This window comes from Brassica napus, unplaced genomic scaffold (genome assembly GCF_020379485.1).
Source record: "Brassica napus cultivar Da-Ae unplaced genomic scaffold, Da-Ae ScsIHWf_82;HRSCAF=148, whole genome shotgun sequence".
Classification (NCBI taxonomy): Eukaryota; Viridiplantae; Streptophyta; class Magnoliopsida; order Brassicales; family Brassicaceae; genus Brassica; species Brassica napus.
The window spans coordinates 41,531-56,254 of NW_026016874.1; the positions used below are offsets into that span (position 1 = coordinate 41,531).

The 14,724-nt window shown below is 46.1% G+C and overlaps 29 non-coding genes across 29 annotated transcripts; all 29 read right to left on the reverse strand.

The window, feature by feature from the left end:
- Positions 1 to 150: 150 nt before the first annotated feature.
- Positions 151 to 269, reverse strand: LOC125606053. Its single transcript, XR_007337470.1, has one exon. It is a non-coding gene; the product is annotated as a 5S ribosomal RNA (ribosomal RNA).
- Positions 270 to 653: 384 nt separating this feature from the next.
- LOC125606064 lies at positions 654 to 772 on the reverse strand. The gene has a single exon (XR_007337482.1). It is a non-coding gene; the product is annotated as a 5S ribosomal RNA (ribosomal RNA).
- Positions 773 to 1,156: 384 nt separating this feature from the next.
- LOC125606054 lies at positions 1,157 to 1,275 on the reverse strand. The gene has a single exon (XR_007337471.1). It is a non-coding gene; the product is annotated as a 5S ribosomal RNA (ribosomal RNA).
- Positions 1,276 to 1,659: 384 nt separating this feature from the next.
- Positions 1,660 to 1,778, reverse strand: LOC125606065. The gene has a single exon (XR_007337483.1). It is a non-coding gene; the product is annotated as a 5S ribosomal RNA (ribosomal RNA).
- A 384-nt stretch (positions 1,779 to 2,162) lies between these two features.
- Positions 2,163 to 2,281, reverse strand: LOC125606066. Its single transcript, XR_007337484.1, has one exon. It is a non-coding gene; the product is annotated as a 5S ribosomal RNA (ribosomal RNA).
- A 384-nt stretch (positions 2,282 to 2,665) lies between these two features.
- Positions 2,666 to 2,784, reverse strand: LOC125606055. Its single transcript, XR_007337472.1, has one exon. It is a non-coding gene; the product is annotated as a 5S ribosomal RNA (ribosomal RNA).
- A 384-nt stretch (positions 2,785 to 3,168) lies between these two features.
- Positions 3,169 to 3,287, reverse strand: LOC125606034. The gene has a single exon (XR_007337451.1). It is a non-coding gene; the product is annotated as a 5S ribosomal RNA (ribosomal RNA).
- A 384-nt stretch (positions 3,288 to 3,671) lies between these two features.
- LOC125606056 lies at positions 3,672 to 3,790 on the reverse strand. The gene has a single exon (XR_007337474.1). It is a non-coding gene; the product is annotated as a 5S ribosomal RNA (ribosomal RNA).
- A 384-nt stretch (positions 3,791 to 4,174) lies between these two features.
- On the reverse strand, positions 4,175 to 4,293 carry LOC125606067. The gene has a single exon (XR_007337485.1). It is a non-coding gene; the product is annotated as a 5S ribosomal RNA (ribosomal RNA).
- A 384-nt stretch (positions 4,294 to 4,677) lies between these two features.
- LOC125606057 lies at positions 4,678 to 4,796 on the reverse strand. Its single transcript, XR_007337475.1, has one exon. It is a non-coding gene; the product is annotated as a 5S ribosomal RNA (ribosomal RNA).
- Positions 4,797 to 5,180: 384 nt separating this feature from the next.
- LOC125606058 lies at positions 5,181 to 5,299 on the reverse strand. Its single transcript, XR_007337476.1, has one exon. It is a non-coding gene; the product is annotated as a 5S ribosomal RNA (ribosomal RNA).
- A 384-nt stretch (positions 5,300 to 5,683) lies between these two features.
- On the reverse strand, positions 5,684 to 5,802 carry LOC125606035. The gene has a single exon (XR_007337452.1). It is a non-coding gene; the product is annotated as a 5S ribosomal RNA (ribosomal RNA).
- A 384-nt stretch (positions 5,803 to 6,186) lies between these two features.
- Positions 6,187 to 6,305, reverse strand: LOC125606068. The gene has a single exon (XR_007337486.1). It is a non-coding gene; the product is annotated as a 5S ribosomal RNA (ribosomal RNA).
- A 384-nt stretch (positions 6,306 to 6,689) lies between these two features.
- On the reverse strand, positions 6,690 to 6,808 carry LOC125606059. The gene has a single exon (XR_007337477.1). It is a non-coding gene; the product is annotated as a 5S ribosomal RNA (ribosomal RNA).
- Positions 6,809 to 7,192: 384 nt separating this feature from the next.
- LOC125606060 lies at positions 7,193 to 7,311 on the reverse strand. Its single transcript, XR_007337478.1, has one exon. It is a non-coding gene; the product is annotated as a 5S ribosomal RNA (ribosomal RNA).
- A 384-nt stretch (positions 7,312 to 7,695) lies between these two features.
- LOC125606069 lies at positions 7,696 to 7,814 on the reverse strand. The gene has a single exon (XR_007337487.1). It is a non-coding gene; the product is annotated as a 5S ribosomal RNA (ribosomal RNA).
- Positions 7,815 to 8,197: 383 nt separating this feature from the next.
- LOC125606036 lies at positions 8,198 to 8,316 on the reverse strand. Its single transcript, XR_007337453.1, has one exon. It is a non-coding gene; the product is annotated as a 5S ribosomal RNA (ribosomal RNA).
- Positions 8,317 to 8,702: 386 nt separating this feature from the next.
- Positions 8,703 to 8,821, reverse strand: LOC125606037. Its single transcript, XR_007337454.1, has one exon. It is a non-coding gene; the product is annotated as a 5S ribosomal RNA (ribosomal RNA).
- A 383-nt stretch (positions 8,822 to 9,204) lies between these two features.
- LOC125606089 lies at positions 9,205 to 9,321 on the reverse strand. Its single transcript, XR_007337507.1, has one exon. It is a non-coding gene; the product is annotated as a 5S ribosomal RNA (ribosomal RNA).
- A 382-nt stretch (positions 9,322 to 9,703) lies between these two features.
- Positions 9,704 to 9,822, reverse strand: LOC125606038. The gene has a single exon (XR_007337455.1). It is a non-coding gene; the product is annotated as a 5S ribosomal RNA (ribosomal RNA).
- Positions 9,823 to 10,207: 385 nt separating this feature from the next.
- On the reverse strand, positions 10,208 to 10,326 carry LOC125606039. The gene has a single exon (XR_007337456.1). It is a non-coding gene; the product is annotated as a 5S ribosomal RNA (ribosomal RNA).
- Positions 10,327 to 10,710: 384 nt separating this feature from the next.
- Positions 10,711 to 10,829, reverse strand: LOC125606040. The gene has a single exon (XR_007337457.1). It is a non-coding gene; the product is annotated as a 5S ribosomal RNA (ribosomal RNA).
- Positions 10,830 to 11,212: 383 nt separating this feature from the next.
- On the reverse strand, positions 11,213 to 11,331 carry LOC125606070. Its single transcript, XR_007337488.1, has one exon. It is a non-coding gene; the product is annotated as a 5S ribosomal RNA (ribosomal RNA).
- A 383-nt stretch (positions 11,332 to 11,714) lies between these two features.
- On the reverse strand, positions 11,715 to 11,833 carry LOC125606071. The gene has a single exon (XR_007337489.1). It is a non-coding gene; the product is annotated as a 5S ribosomal RNA (ribosomal RNA).
- Positions 11,834 to 12,212: 379 nt separating this feature from the next.
- LOC125606080 lies at positions 12,213 to 12,332 on the reverse strand. Its single transcript, XR_007337498.1, has one exon. It is a non-coding gene; the product is annotated as a 5S ribosomal RNA (ribosomal RNA).
- A 380-nt stretch (positions 12,333 to 12,712) lies between these two features.
- Positions 12,713 to 12,830, reverse strand: LOC125606088. The gene has a single exon (XR_007337506.1). It is a non-coding gene; the product is annotated as a 5S ribosomal RNA (ribosomal RNA).
- Positions 12,831 to 13,209: 379 nt separating this feature from the next.
- On the reverse strand, positions 13,210 to 13,328 carry LOC125606042. The gene has a single exon (XR_007337459.1). It is a non-coding gene; the product is annotated as a 5S ribosomal RNA (ribosomal RNA).
- Positions 13,329 to 13,706: 378 nt separating this feature from the next.
- On the reverse strand, positions 13,707 to 13,825 carry LOC125606043. The gene has a single exon (XR_007337460.1). It is a non-coding gene; the product is annotated as a 5S ribosomal RNA (ribosomal RNA).
- Positions 13,826 to 14,202: 377 nt separating this feature from the next.
- Positions 14,203 to 14,321, reverse strand: LOC125606044. The gene has a single exon (XR_007337461.1). It is a non-coding gene; the product is annotated as a 5S ribosomal RNA (ribosomal RNA).
- Positions 14,322 to 14,724: the final 403 nt, after the last annotated feature.

Genomic DNA, 14,724 nt, shown 5'->3' on the forward strand with positions numbered 1-14,724 from the left:
TTGCCACCCCTATTCACCGCCCTTTATGGTTTCTGGGCCTTTCCGAAATGGTGCTATGGGCGACGTAGTTCCTCACGGTTCAAAAGTTATGAGGTTTCCAAGTTTAGACTCGTTTTAGGCCGAAAAATAAAATAAAAATAATAATAAAAAGGGGTGCAACACGAGGACTTCCCGGGAGGTCACCCATCCTAGTACTACTCTCGCCCAAGCACGCTTAGCTGCGGAGTTCTGATGGGATCCGGTGCATTAGTGCTGGTATGATCGCACCCGTTGGTACATCACTCGCGTTTCCATATATCATTTGTTTCGGCCAATCCAAGTGTAAGGCCGTGGGGCCCACATGATTTTCTTACTGTTTTTTTCAGCGGAATAGTGCATCGAGGTTAATGGCGTTAAGAAAGCATCAAAAACAACCTGAAAATCCGATTGGGATCCTTTTTTACGTCCCTTAACTTTCTGCAGCCCGTTTGAGGGTCAAAACGGCTGAATTTGGGCCCGAAAAATTGCCACCCCTATTCACCGCCCTTTATGGTTTCTGGGCCTTTCCGAAATGGTGCTATGGGCGACGTAGTTCCTCACGGTTCAAAAGTTATGAGGTTTCCAAGTTTAGACTCGTTTTAGGCCGAAAAATAAAATAAAAATAATAATAAAAAGGGGTGCAACACGAGGACTTCCCGGGAGGTCACCCATCCTAGTACTACTCTCGCCCAAGCACGCTTGACTGCGGAGTTCTGATGGGATCCGGTGCATTAGTGCTGGTATGATCGCACCCGTTGGTACATCACTCGCGTTTCCATATATCATTTGTTTCGGCCAATCCAAGTGTAAGGCCGTGGGGCCCACATGATTTTCTTACTGTTTTTTTCAGCGGAATAGTGCATCGAGGTTAATGGCGTTAAGAAAGCATCAAAAACAACCTGAAAATCCGATTGGGATCCTTTTTTACGTCCCTTAACTTTCTGCAGCCCGTTTGAGGGTCAAAACGGCTGAATTTGGGCCCGAAAAATTGCCACCCCTATTCACCGCCCTTTATGGTTTCTGGGCCTTTCCGAAATGGTGCTATGGGCGACGTAGTTCCTCACGGTTCAAAAGTTATGAGGTTTCCAAGTTTAGACTCGTTTTAGGCCGAAAAATAAAATAAAAATAATAATAAAAAGGGGTGCAACACGAGGACTTCCCGGGAGGTCACCCATCCTAGTACTACTCTCGCCCAAGCACGCTTAGCTGCGGAGTTCTGATGGGATCCGGTGCATTAGTGCTGGTATGATCGCACCCGTTGGTACATCACTCGCGTTTCCATATATCATTTGTTTCGGCCAATCCAAGTGTAAGGCCGTGGGGCCCACATGATTTTCTTACTGTTTTTTTCAGCGGAATAGTGCATCGAGGTTAATGGCGTTAAGAAAGCATCAAAAACAACCTGAAAATCCGATTGGGATCCTTTTTTACGTCCCTTAACTTTCTGCAGCCCGTTTGAGGGTCAAAACGGCTGAATTTGGGCCCGAAAAATTGCCACCCCTATTCACCGCCCTTTATGGTTTCTGGGCCTTTCCGAAATGGTGCTATGGGCGACGTAGTTCCTCACGGTTCAAAAGTTATGAGGTTTCCAAGTTTAGACTCGTTTTAGGCCGAAAAATAAAATAAAAATAATAATAAAAAGGGGTGCAACACGAGGACTTCCCGGGAGGTCACCCATCCTAGTACTACTCTCGCCCAAGCACGCTTGACTGCGGAGTTCTGATGGGATCCGGTGCATTAGTGCTGGTATGATCGCACCCGTTGGTACATCACTCGCGTTTCCATATATCATTTGTTTCGGCCAATCCAAGTGTAAGGCCGTGGGGCCCACATGATTTTCTTACTGTTTTTTTCAGCGGAATAGTGCATCGAGGTTAATGGCGTTAAGAAAGCATCAAAAACAACCTGAAAATCCGATTGGGATCCTTTTTTACGTCCCTTAACTTTCTGCAGCCCGTTTGAGGGTCAAAACGGCTGAATTTGGGCCCGAAAAATTGCCACCCCTATTCACCGCCCTTTATGGTTTCTGGGCCTTTCCGAAATGGTGCTATGGGCGACGTAGTTCCTCACGGTTCAAAAGTTATGAGGTTTCCAAGTTTAGACTCGTTTTAGGCCGAAAAATAAAATAAAAATAATAATAAAAAGGGGTGCAACACGAGGACTTCCCGGGAGGTCACCCATCCTAGTACTACTCTCGCCCAAGCACGCTTGACTGCGGAGTTCTGATGGGATCCGGTGCATTAGTGCTGGTATGATCGCACCCGTTGGTACATCACTCGCGTTTCCATATATCATTTGTTTCGGCCAATCCAAGTGTAAGGCCGTGGGGCCCACATGATTTTCTTACTGTTTTTTTCAGCGGAATAGTGCATCGAGGTTAATGGCGTTAAGAAAGCATCAAAAACAACCTGAAAATCCGATTGGGATCCTTTTTTACGTCCCTTAACTTTCTGCAGCCCGTTTGAGGGTCAAAACGGCTGAATTTGGGCCCGAAAAATTGCCACCCCTATTCACCGCCCTTTATGGTTTCTGGGCCTTTCCGAAATGGTGCTATGGGCGACGTAGTTCCTCACGGTTCAAAAGTTATGAGGTTTCCAAGTTTAGACTCGTTTTAGGCCGAAAAATAAAATAAAAATAATAATAAAAAGGGGTGCAACACGAGGACTTCCCGGGAGGTCACCCATCCTAGTACTACTCTCGCCCAAGCACGCTTAGCTGCGGAGTTCTGATGGGATCCGGTGCATTAGTGCTGGTATGATCGCACCCGTTGGTACATCACTCGCGTTTCCATATATCATTTGTTTCGGCCAATCCAAGTGTAAGGCCGTGGGGCCCACATGATTTTCTTACTGTTTTTTTCAGCGGAATAGTGCATCGAGGTTAATGGCGTTAAGAAAGCATCAAAAACAACCTGAAAATCCGATTGGGATCCTTTTTTACGTCCCTTAACTTTCTGCAGCCCGTTTGAGGGTCAAAACGGCTGAATTTGGGCCCGAAAAATTGCCACCCCTATTCACCGCCCTTTATGGTTTCTGGGCCTTTCCGAAATGGTGCTATGGGCGACGTAGTTCCTCACGGTTCAAAAGTTATGAGGTTTCCAAGTTTAGACTCGTTTTAGGCCGAAAAATAAAATAAAAATAATAATAAAAAGGGGTGCAACACGAGGACTTCCCGGGAGGTCACCCATCCTAGTACTACTCTCGCCCAAGCACGCTTAACTGCGGAGTTCTGATGGGATCCGGTGCATTAGTGCTGGTATGATCGCACCCGTTAGTACATCACTCGCGTTTCCATATATCATTTGTTTCGGCCAATCCAAGTGTAAGGCCGTGGGGCCCACATGATTTTCTTACTGTTTTTTTCAGCGGAATAGTGCATCGAGGTTAATGGCGTTAAGAAAGCATCAAAAACAACCTGAAAATCCGATTGGGATCCTTTTTTACGTCCCTTAACTTTCTGCAGCCCGTTTGAGGGTCAAAACGGCTGAATTTGGGCCCGAAAAATTGCCACCCCTATTCACCGCCCTTTATGGTTTCTGGGCCTTTCCGAAATGGTGCTATGGGCGACGTAGTTCCTCACGGTTCAAAAGTTATGAGGTTTCCAAGTTTAGACTCGTTTTAGGCCGAAAAATAAAATAAAAATAATAATAAAAAGGGGTGCAACACGAGGACTTCCCGGGAGGTCACCCATCCTAGTACTACTCTCGCCCAAGCACGCTTAGCTGCGGAGTTCTGATGGGATCCGGTGCATTAGTGCTGGTATGATCGCACCCGTTGGTACATCACTCGCGTTTCCATATATCATTTGTTTCGGCCAATCCAAGTGTAAGGCCGTGGGGCCCACATGATTTTCTTACTGTTTTTTTCAGCGGAATAGTGCATCGAGGTTAATGGCGTTAAGAAAGCATCAAAAACAACCTGAAAATCCGATTGGGATCCTTTTTTACGTCCCTTAACTTTCTGCAGCCCGTTTGAGGGTCAAAACGGCTGAATTTGGGCCCGAAAAATTGCCACCCCTATTCACCGCCCTTTATGGTTTCTGGGCCTTTCCGAAATGGTGCTATGGGCGACGTAGTTCCTCACGGTTCAAAAGTTATGAGGTTTCCAAGTTTAGACTCGTTTTAGGCCGAAAAATAAAATAAAAATAATAATAAAAAGGGGTGCAACACGAGGACTTCCCGGGAGGTCACCCATCCTAGTACTACTCTCGCCCAAGCACGCTTGACTGCGGAGTTCTGATGGGATCCGGTGCATTAGTGCTGGTATGATCGCACCCGTTGGTACATCACTCGCGTTTCCATATATCATTTGTTTCGGCCAATCCAAGTGTAAGGCCGTGGGGCCCACATGATTTTCTTACTGTTTTTTTCAGCGGAATAGTGCATCGAGGTTAATGGCGTTAAGAAAGCATCAAAAACAACCTGAAAATCCGATTGGGATCCTTTTTTACGTCCCTTAACTTTCTGCAGCCCGTTTGAGGGTCAAAACGGCTGAATTTGGGCCCGAAAAATTGCCACCCCTATTCACCGCCCTTTATGGTTTCTGGGCCTTTCCGAAATGGTGCTATGGGCGACGTAGTTCCTCACGGTTCAAAAGTTATGAGGTTTCCAAGTTTAGACTCGTTTTAGGCCGAAAAATAAAATAAAAATAATAATAAAAAGGGGTGCAACACGAGGACTTCCCGGGAGGTCACCCATCCTAGTACTACTCTCGCCCAAGCACGCTTAGCTGCGGAGTTCTGATGGGATCCGGTGCATTAGTGCTGGTATGATCGCACCCGTTAGTACATCACTCGCGTTTCCATATATCATTTGTTTCGGCCAATCCAAGTGTAAGGCCGTGGGGCCCACATGATTTTCTTACTGTTTTTTTCAGCGGAATAGTGCATCGAGGTTAATGGCGTTAAGAAAGCATCAAAAACAACCTGAAAATCCGATTGGGATCCTTTTTTACGTCCCTTAACTTTCTGCAGCCCGTTTGAGGGTCAAAACGGCTGAATTTGGGCCCGAAAAATTGCCACCCCTATTCACCGCCCTTTATGGTTTCTGGGCCTTTCCGAAATGGTGCTATGGGCGACGTAGTTCCTCACGGTTCAAAAGTTATGAGGTTTCCAAGTTTAGACTCGTTTTAGGCCGAAAAATAAAATAAAAATAATAATAAAAAGGGGTGCAACACGAGGACTTCCCGGGAGGTCACCCATCCTAGTACTACTCTCGCCCAAGCACGCTTAGCTGCGGAGTTCTGATGGGATCCGGTGCATTAGTGCTGGTATGATCGCACCCGTTGGTACATCACTCGCGTTTCCATATATCATTTGTTTCGGCCAATCCAAGTGTAAGGCCGTGGGGCCCACATGATTTTCTTACTGTTTTTTTCAGCGGAATAGTGCATCGAGGTTAATGGCGTTAAGAAAGCATCAAAAACAACCTGAAAATCCGATTGGGATCCTTTTTTACGTCCCTTAACTTTCTGCAGCCCGTTTGAGGGTCAAAACGGCTGAATTTGGGCCCGAAAAATTGCCACCCCTATTCACCGCCCTTTATGGTTTCTGGGCCTTTCCGAAATGGTGCTATGGGCGACGTAGTTCCTCACGGTTCAAAAGTTATGAGGTTTCCAAGTTTAGACTCGTTTTAGGCCGAAAAATAAAATAAAAATAATAATAAAAAGGGGTGCAACACGAGGACTTCCCGGGAGGTCACCCATCCTAGTACTACTCTCGCCCAAGCACGCTTAACTGCGGAGTTCTGATGGGATCCGGTGCATTAGTGCTGGTATGATCGCACCCGTTAGTACATCACTCGCGTTTCCATATATCATTTGTTTCGGCCAATCCAAGTGTAAGGCCGTGGGGCCCACATGATTTTCTTACTGTTTTTTTCAGCGGAATAGTGCATCGAGGTTAATGGCGTTAAGAAAGCATCAAAAACAACCTGAAAATCCGATTGGGATCCTTTTTTACGTCCCTTAACTTTCTGCAGCCCGTTTGAGGGTCAAAACGGCTGAATTTGGGCCCGAAAAATTGCCACCCCTATTCACCGCCCTTTATGGTTTCTGGGCCTTTCCGAAATGGTGCTATGGGCGACGTAGTTCCTCACGGTTCAAAAGTTATGAGGTTTCCAAGTTTAGACTCGTTTTAGGCCGAAAAATAAAATAAAAATAATAATAAAAAGGGGTGCAACACGAGGACTTCCCGGGAGGTCACCCATCCTAGTACTACTCTCGCCCAAGCACGCTTGACTGCGGAGTTCTGATGGGATCCGGTGCATTAGTGCTGGTATGATCGCACCCGTTGGTACATCACTCGCGTTTCCATATATCATTTGTTTCGGCCAATCCAAGTGTAAGGCCGTGGGGCCCACATGATTTTCTTACTGTTTTTTTCAGCGGAATAGTGCATCGAGGTTAATGGCGTTAAGAAAGCATCAAAAACAACCTGAAAATCCGATTGGGATCCTTTTTTACGTCCCTTAACTTTCTGCAGCCCGTTTGAGGGTCAAAACGGCTGAATTTGGGCCCGAAAAATTGCCACCCCTATTCACCGCCCTTTATGGTTTCTGGGCCTTTCCGAAATGGTGCTATGGGCGACGTAGTTCCTCACGGTTCAAAAGTTATGAGGTTTCCAAGTTTAGACTCGTTTTAGGCCGAAAAATAAAATAAAAATAATAATAAAAAGGGGTGCAACACGAGGACTTCCCGGGAGGTCACCCATCCTAGTACTACTCTCGCCCAAGCACGCTTAGCTGCGGAGTTCTGATGGGATCCGGTGCATTAGTGCTGGTATGATCGCACCCGTTGGTACATCACTCGCGTTTCCATATATCATTTGTTTCGGCCAATCCAAGTGTAAGGCCGTGGGGCCCACATGATTTTCTTACTGTTTTTTTCAGCGGAATAGTGCATCGAGGTTAATGGCGTTAAGAAAGCATCAAAAACAACCTGAAAATCCGATTGGGATCCTTTTTTACGTCCCTTAACTTTCTGCAGCCCGTTTGAGGGTCAAAACGGCTGAATTTGGGCCCGAAAAATTGCCACCCCTATTCACCGCCCTTTATGGTTTCTGGGCCTTTCCGAAATGGTGCTATGGGCGACGTAGTTCCTCACGGTTCAAAAGTTATGAGGTTTCCAAGTTTAGACTCGTTTTAGGCCGAAAAATAAAATAAAAATAATAATAAAAAGGGGTGCAACACGAGGACTTCCCGGGAGGTCACCCATCCTAGTACTACTCTCGCCCAAGCACGCTTAGCTGCGGAGTTCTGATGGGATCCGGTGCATTAGTGCTGGTATGATCGCACCCGTTGGTACATCACTCGCGTTTCCATATATCATTTGTTTCGGCCAATCCAAGTGTAAGGCCGTGGGGCCCACATGATTTTCTTACTGTTTTTTTCAGCGGAATAGTGCATCGAGGTTAATGGCGTTAAGAAAGCATCAAAAACAACCTGAAAATCCGATTGGGATCCTTTTTTACGTCCCTTAACTTTCTGCAGCCCGTTTGAGGGTCAAAACGGCTGAATTTGGGCCCGAAAAATTGCCACCCCTATTCACCGCCCTTTATGGTTTCTGGGCCTTTCCGAAATGGTGCTATGGGCGACGTAGTTCCTCACGGTTCAAAAGTTATGAGGTTTCCAAGTTTAGACTCGTTTTAGGCCGAAAAATAAAATAAAAATAATAATAAAAAGGGGTGCAACACGAGGACTTCCCGGGAGGTCACCCATCCTAGTACTACTCTCGCCCAAGCACGCTTGACTGCGGAGTTCTGATGGGATCCGGTGCATTAGTGCTGGTATGATCGCACCCGTTGGTACATCACTCGCGTTTCCATATATCATTTGTTTCGGCCAATCCAAGTGTAAGGCCGTGGGGCCCACATGATTTTCTTACTGTTTTTTTCAGCGGAATAGTGCATCGAGGTTAATGGCGTTAAGAAAGCATCAAAAACAACCTGAAAATCCGATTGGGATCCTTTTTTACGTCCCTTAACTTTCTGCAGCCCGTTTGAGGGTCAAAACGGCTGAATTGGGGCCCGAAAAATTGCCACCCTATTCACCGCCCTTTATGGTTTCTGGGCCTTTCCGAAATGGTGCTATGGGCGACGTAGTTCCTCACGGTTCAAAAGTTATGAGGTTTCCAAGTTTAGACTCGTTTTAGGCCGAAAAATAAAATAAAAATAATAATAAAAAGGGGTGCAACACGAGGACTTCCCGGGAGGTCACCCATCCTAGTACTACTCTCGCCCAAGCACGCTTAACTGCGGAGTTCTGATGGGATCCGGTGCATTAGTGCTGGTATGATCGCACCCGTTAGTACATCACTCGCGTTTCCATATATCATTTGTTTCGGCCAATCCAAGTGTAAGGCCGTGGGGCCCACATGATTTTCTTACTGTTTTTTTTCAGCGGAATAGTGCATCGAGGTTAATGGCGTTAAGAAAGCATCAAAAACAACCTGAAAATCCGATTGGGATCCTTTTTTACGTCCCTTAACTTTCTGCAGCCCGTTTGAGGGTCAAAACGGCTGAATTTGGGCCCGAAAAATTGCCACCCCTATTCACCGCCCTTTATGGTTTCTGGGCCTTTCCGAAATGGTGCTATGGGCGACGTAGTTCCTCACGGTTCAAAAGTTATGAGGTTTCCAAGTTTAGACTCGTTTTAGGCCGAAAAAAAAAAAAAAAAATAATAATAAAAAGGGGTGCAACACGAGGACTTCCCGGGAGGTCACCCATCCTAGTACTACTCTCGCCCAAGCACGCTTAACTGCGGAGTTCTGATGGGATCCGGTGCATTAGTGCTGGTATGATCGCACCCGTTAGTACATCACTCGCGTTTCCATATATCATTTGTTTCGGCCAATCCAAGTGTAAGGCCGTGGGGCCCACATGATTTTCTTACTGTTTTTTTCAGCGGAATAGTGCATCGAGGTTAATGGCGTTAAGAAAGCATCAAAAACAACCTGAAAATCCGATTGGGATCCTTTTTTACGTCCCTTAACTTTCTGCAGCCCGTTTGAGGGTCAAAACGGCTGAATTTGGGCCCGAAAAATTGCCACCCCTATTCACCGCCTTTATGGTTTCTGGGCCTTTCCGAAATGGTGCTATGGGCGACGTAGTTCCTCACGGTTCAAAAGTTATGAGGTTTCCAAGTTTAGACTCGTTTTAGGCCGAAAAATAAAATAAAAATAATAATAAAAAGGGGTGCAACACGAGGACTTCCCGGGAGGTCACCATCCTAGTACTACTCTCGCCCAAGCACGCTTACTGCGGAGTTCTGATGGGATCCGGTGCATTAGTGCTGGTATGATCGCACCCGTTAGTACATCACTCGCGTTTCCATATATCATTTGTTTCGGCCAATCCAAGTGTAAGGCCGTGGGGCCCACATGATTTTTTACTGTTTTTTTCAGCGGAATAGTGCATCGAGGTTAATGGCGTTAAGAAAGCATCAAAAACAACCTGAAAATCCGATTGGGATCCTTTTTTACGTCCCTTAACTTTCTGCAGCCCGTTTGAGGGTCAAAACGGCTGAATTTGGGCCCGAAAAATTGCCACCCCTATTCACCGCCCTTATGGTTTCTGGGCCTTTCCGAAATGGTGCTATGGGCGACGTAGTTCCTCACGGTTCAAAAGTTATGAGGTTTCCAAGTTTAGACTCGTTTTAGGCCGAAAAATAAAATAAAAATAATAATAAAAAGGGGTGCAACACGAGGACTTCCCGGGAGGTCACCCATCCTAGTACTACTCTCGCCCAAGCACGCTTAACTGCGGAGTTCTGATGGGATCCGGTGCATTAGTGCTGGTATGATCGCACCCGTTAGTACATCACTCGCGTTTCCATATATCATTTGTTTCGGCCAATCCAAGTGTAAGGCCGTGGGGCCCACATGATTTTCTTTTTTTTTTTTTCAGCGGAATAGTGCATCGAGGTTAATGGCGTTAAGAAAGCATCAAAAACAACCTGAAAATCCGATTGGGATCCTTTTTTACGTCCCTTAACTTTCTGCAGCCCGTTTGAGGGTCAAAACGGCTGAATTTGGGGCCGAAAAATTGCCACCCCTATTCACCGCCCTTTATGGTTTCTGGGCCTTTCCGAAATGGTGCTATGGGCGACGTAGTTCCTCACGGTTCAAAAGTTATGAGGTTTCCAAGTTTAGACTCGTTTTAGGCCGAAAAATAAAAATAAAAATAATAATAAAAAGGGGTGCAACACGAGGACTTCCCGGGAGGTCACCCATCCTAGTACTACTCTCGCCCAAGCACGCTTAACTGCGGAGTTCTGATGGGATCCGGTGCATTAGTGCTGGTATGATCGCACCCGTTAGTACATCACTCGCGTTTCCATATATCATTTGTTTCGGCCAATCCAAGTGTAAGGCCGTGGGGCCCACATGATTTTCTTACTGTTTTTTTTCAGCGGAATAGTGCATCGAGGTTAATGGCGTTAAGAAAGCATCAAAAACAACCTGAAAATCCGATTGGGATCCTTTTTTACGTCCCTTAACTTTCTGCAGCCCGTTTGAGGGTCAAAACGGCTGAATTTGGGCCCGAAAAATTGCCACCCCTATTCACCGCCTTTATGGTTTCTGGGCCTTTCCGAAATGGTGCTATGGGCGACGTAGTTCCTCACGGTTCAAAAGTTATGAGGTTTCCAAGTTTAGACTCGTTTTAGGCCGAAAAAAAAATAAAAATAAATAATAAAAAGGGGTGCAACACGAGGACTTCCCGGGAGGTCACCCATCCTAGTACTACTCTCGCCCAAGCACGCTTAACTGCGGAGTTCTGATGGGATCCGGTGCATTAGTGCTGGTATGATCGCACCCGTTAGTACATCACTCGCGTTTCCATATATCATTTGTTTCGGCCAATCCAAGTGTAAGGCCGTGGGGCCCACATGATTTTCTTACTTTTTTTTCAGCGGAATAGTGCATCGAGGTTAATGGCGTTAAGAAAGCATCAAAAACAACCTGAAAATCCGATTGGGATCCTTTTTTACGTCCCTTAACTTTCTGCAGCCCGTTTGAGGGTCAAAACGGCTGAATTTGGGCCCGAAAAATTGCCACCCTATTCACCGCCCTTTATGGTTTCTGGGCCTTTCCGAAATGGTGCTATGGGCGACGTAGTTCCTCACGGTTCAAAAGTTATGAGGTTTCCAAGTTTAGACTCGTTTTAGGCCGAAAAAATAAAATAAAAATAATAATAAAAAGGGGTGCAACACGAGGACTTCCCGGGAGGTCACCCATCCTAGTACTACTCTCGCCCAAGCACGCTTGACTGCGGAGTTCTGATGGGATCCGGTGCATTAGTGCTGGTATGATCGCACCCGTTAGTACATCACTCGCGTTTCCATATATCATTTGTTTCGGCCAATCCAAGTGTAAGGCCGTGGGGCCCACATGATTTTCTGATGTTTTTTTTCAGCGGAATAGTGCATCGAGGTTAATGGCGTTAAGAAAGCATCAAAAACAACCTGAAAATCCGATTGGGATCCTTTTTTACGTCCCTTAACTTTCTGCAGCCCGTTTGAGGGTCAAAACGGCTGAATTTGGGCCCGAAAAATTGCCACCCTATTCACCGCCCTTTATGGTTTCTGGGCCTTTCCGAAATGGTGCTATGGGCGACGTAGTTCCTCACGGTTCAAAAGTTATGAGGTTTCCAAGTTTAGACTCGTTTTAGGCCGAAAATAAAATAAAAAATAATAATAAAAAGGGGTGCAACACGAGGACTTCCCGGGAGGTCACCCATCCTAGTACTACTCTCGCCCAAGCACGCTTAGCTGAGGAGTTCTGATGGGATCCGGTGCATTAGTGCTGGTATGATCGCACCCGTTAGTACATCACTCGCGTTTCCATATATCATTGTTTCGGCCAATCCAAGTGTAAGGCCGTGGGGCCCACATGATTTTCTTACTGTTTTTTTCAGCGGAATAGTGCATCGAGGTTAATGGCGTTAAGAAAGCATCAAAAACAACCTGAAAATCCGATTGGGATCCTTTTTTACGTCCCTTACCTTTCTGCAGCCCGTTTGAGGGTCAAAACGGCTGAATTTGGGCCCGAAAAATTGCCACCCTATTCACCGCCCTTTATGGTTTCTGGGCTTTCCGAAATGGTGCTATGGGCGACGTAGTTCCTCACGGTTCAAAAGTTATGAGGTTTCCAAGTTTAGACTCGTTTTAGGCCGAAAAATAAAATAAAAAAATATAAAAAGGGGTGCAACACGAGGACTTCCCGGGAGGTCACCCATCCTAGTACTACTCCTCGCCCAAGCACGCTTAACTGCGGAGTTCTGATGGGATCCGGTGCATTAGTGCTGGTATGATCGCACACCGTTAGTACATCACTCGCGTTTCCATATATCATTTGTTTCGGCCAATCCAAGTGTAAGGCCGTGGGGCCCACATGATTTTTTACTGTTTTTTTCAGCGGAATAGTGCATCGAGGTTAATGGCGTTAAGAAAGCATCAAAAACAACCTGAAAATCCGATTGGGATCCTTTTTTACGTCCCTTACCTTTCTGCAGCCCGTTTGAGGGTCAAAACGGCTGAATTTGGGCCGAAAAATTGCCACCCCTATTCACCGCCTTTATGGTTTCTGGGCCTTTCCGAAATGGTGCTATGGGCGACGTTTCCTCACGGTTCAAAAGTTATGAGGTTTCCAAGTTTAGACTCGTTTTAGGCCGAAAAAATAAAAAAAAATAATAATAAAAAGGGGTGCAACACGAGGACTTCCCGGGAGGTCACCCATCCTAGTACTACTCTCGCCCAAGCACGCTTAACTGCGGAGTTCTGATGGATCCGGTGCATTAGTGCTGGTATGATCGCACCGTTGTACATCACTCGCGTTTCCATATATCATTTGTTTCGGCCAATCCAAGTGTAAGGCCGTGGGGCCCACATGATTTTCTGACTGTTTTTTTCAGCGGAATAGTGCATCGAGGTTAATGGCGTTAAGAAAGCATCAAAAACAACCTGAAAATCCGATTGGGATCCTTTTTACGTCCCTTACCTTTCTGCAGCCCGTTTGAGGGTCAAAACGGCTGAATTTGGGCCGAAAAATTGCCCCCCTATTCACCGCCCTTTATGGTTTCTGGGCCTTTCCGAAATGGTGCTATGGGCGACGTAGTTCCTCACGGTTCAAAAGTTATGAGGTTCCAAGTTTAGACTCGTTTTAGGCCAAAAAAAAAAAATAAAAATAAAAATAAAAAGGGGTGCAACACGAGGACTTCCCGGGAGGTCACCCATCCTAGTACTACTCTCGCCCAAGCACGCTTAACTGCGGAGTTCTGATGGGATCCGGTGCATTAGTGCTGGTATGATCGCACCCGTTAGTACATCACTCGCGTTTCCATATATCATTTGTTTCGGCCAATCCAAGTGTAAGGCCGTGGGGCCCACATGATTTCTTACTTTTTTTTTCAGCGGAATAGTGCATCGAGGTTAATGGCGTTAAGAAAGCATCAAAAACAACCTGAAAATCCGATTGGGATCCTTTTTACGTCCCTTAACTTTCTGCAGCCCGTTTGAGGGTCAAAAGGGCTGAATTTGGGGCCGAAAAATTGCCACCCCTATTCACCGCCTTTATGGTTTCTGGGCCTTTCCGAAATGGTGCTATGGGCGACGTAGTTCCTCACGGTTCAAAAGTTATGAGGTTCCAAGTTTAGACTCGTTTTAGGCCGAAAAATAAAATAAAAAAAAATAAAAAGGGGTGCAACACGAGGACTTCCCGGGAGGTCACCCATCCTAGTACTACTCTCGCCCAAGCACGCTTAACTGCGGAGTTCTGATGGGATCCGGTGCATTAGTGCTGGTATGATCGCACCCGTTGGTACATCACTCGCGTTTCCATATATCATTTTTCGGCCAATCCAAGTGTAAGGCCGTGGGGCCCACATGATTTTCTTACTGTTTTTTTTTCAGCGGAATAGTGCATCGAGGTAATGGCGTTAAGAAAGCATCAAAAACAACCTGAAAATCCGATTGGATCCTTTTTTACGTCCCTTACTTTCTGCAGCCCGTTTGAGGGTCAAAACGGCTGAATTTGGGCCCGAAAAATTGCCACCCCTATTCCGCCTTTATGGTTCTGGGCCTTTCCGAAATGGTGCTATGGGCGACGTAGTTCCTCACGGTTCAAAAGTTATGAGGTTTCCAAGTTTAGACTCGTTTTAGGCCGAAAAATAAAATAAAAATAATAATAAAAAGGGGTGCAACACGAGGACTTCCCGGGAGGTCACCCATCCTAGTACTACTCTCGCCCAAGCACGCTTAACTGCGGAGTTCTGATGGGATCCGGTGCATTAGTGCTGGTATGATCGCACCCGTTGGTACATCACTCGCGTTTCCATATATCATTGTTTCGGCCAATCCAAGTGTAAGGCCGTGGGGCCCACATTTTTTCTACGTTTTTTTCAGCGGAATAGTGCATCGAGGTTATGGCGTTAAGAAAGCATCAAAAACAACCTGAAAATCCGATTGGGATCCTTTTACGTCCCTTACCTTCTGCAGCCCGTTTGAGGGTCAAAACGGCTGATTTGGGGCCGAAAATTGCCACGCCTATTCACCGCCTTTATGGTTTCTGGGCCTTTCCGAAATGGTGCTATGGGCGACGTAGTTCCTCACGGTTCAAAAGTTATGAGGTTTCCAAGTTTAGACTCGTTAGGCCGAAAATATAAAATAAAAAAAATAACAATAAAAGGGGTGCAACACGATGACTTCCGGGAGGT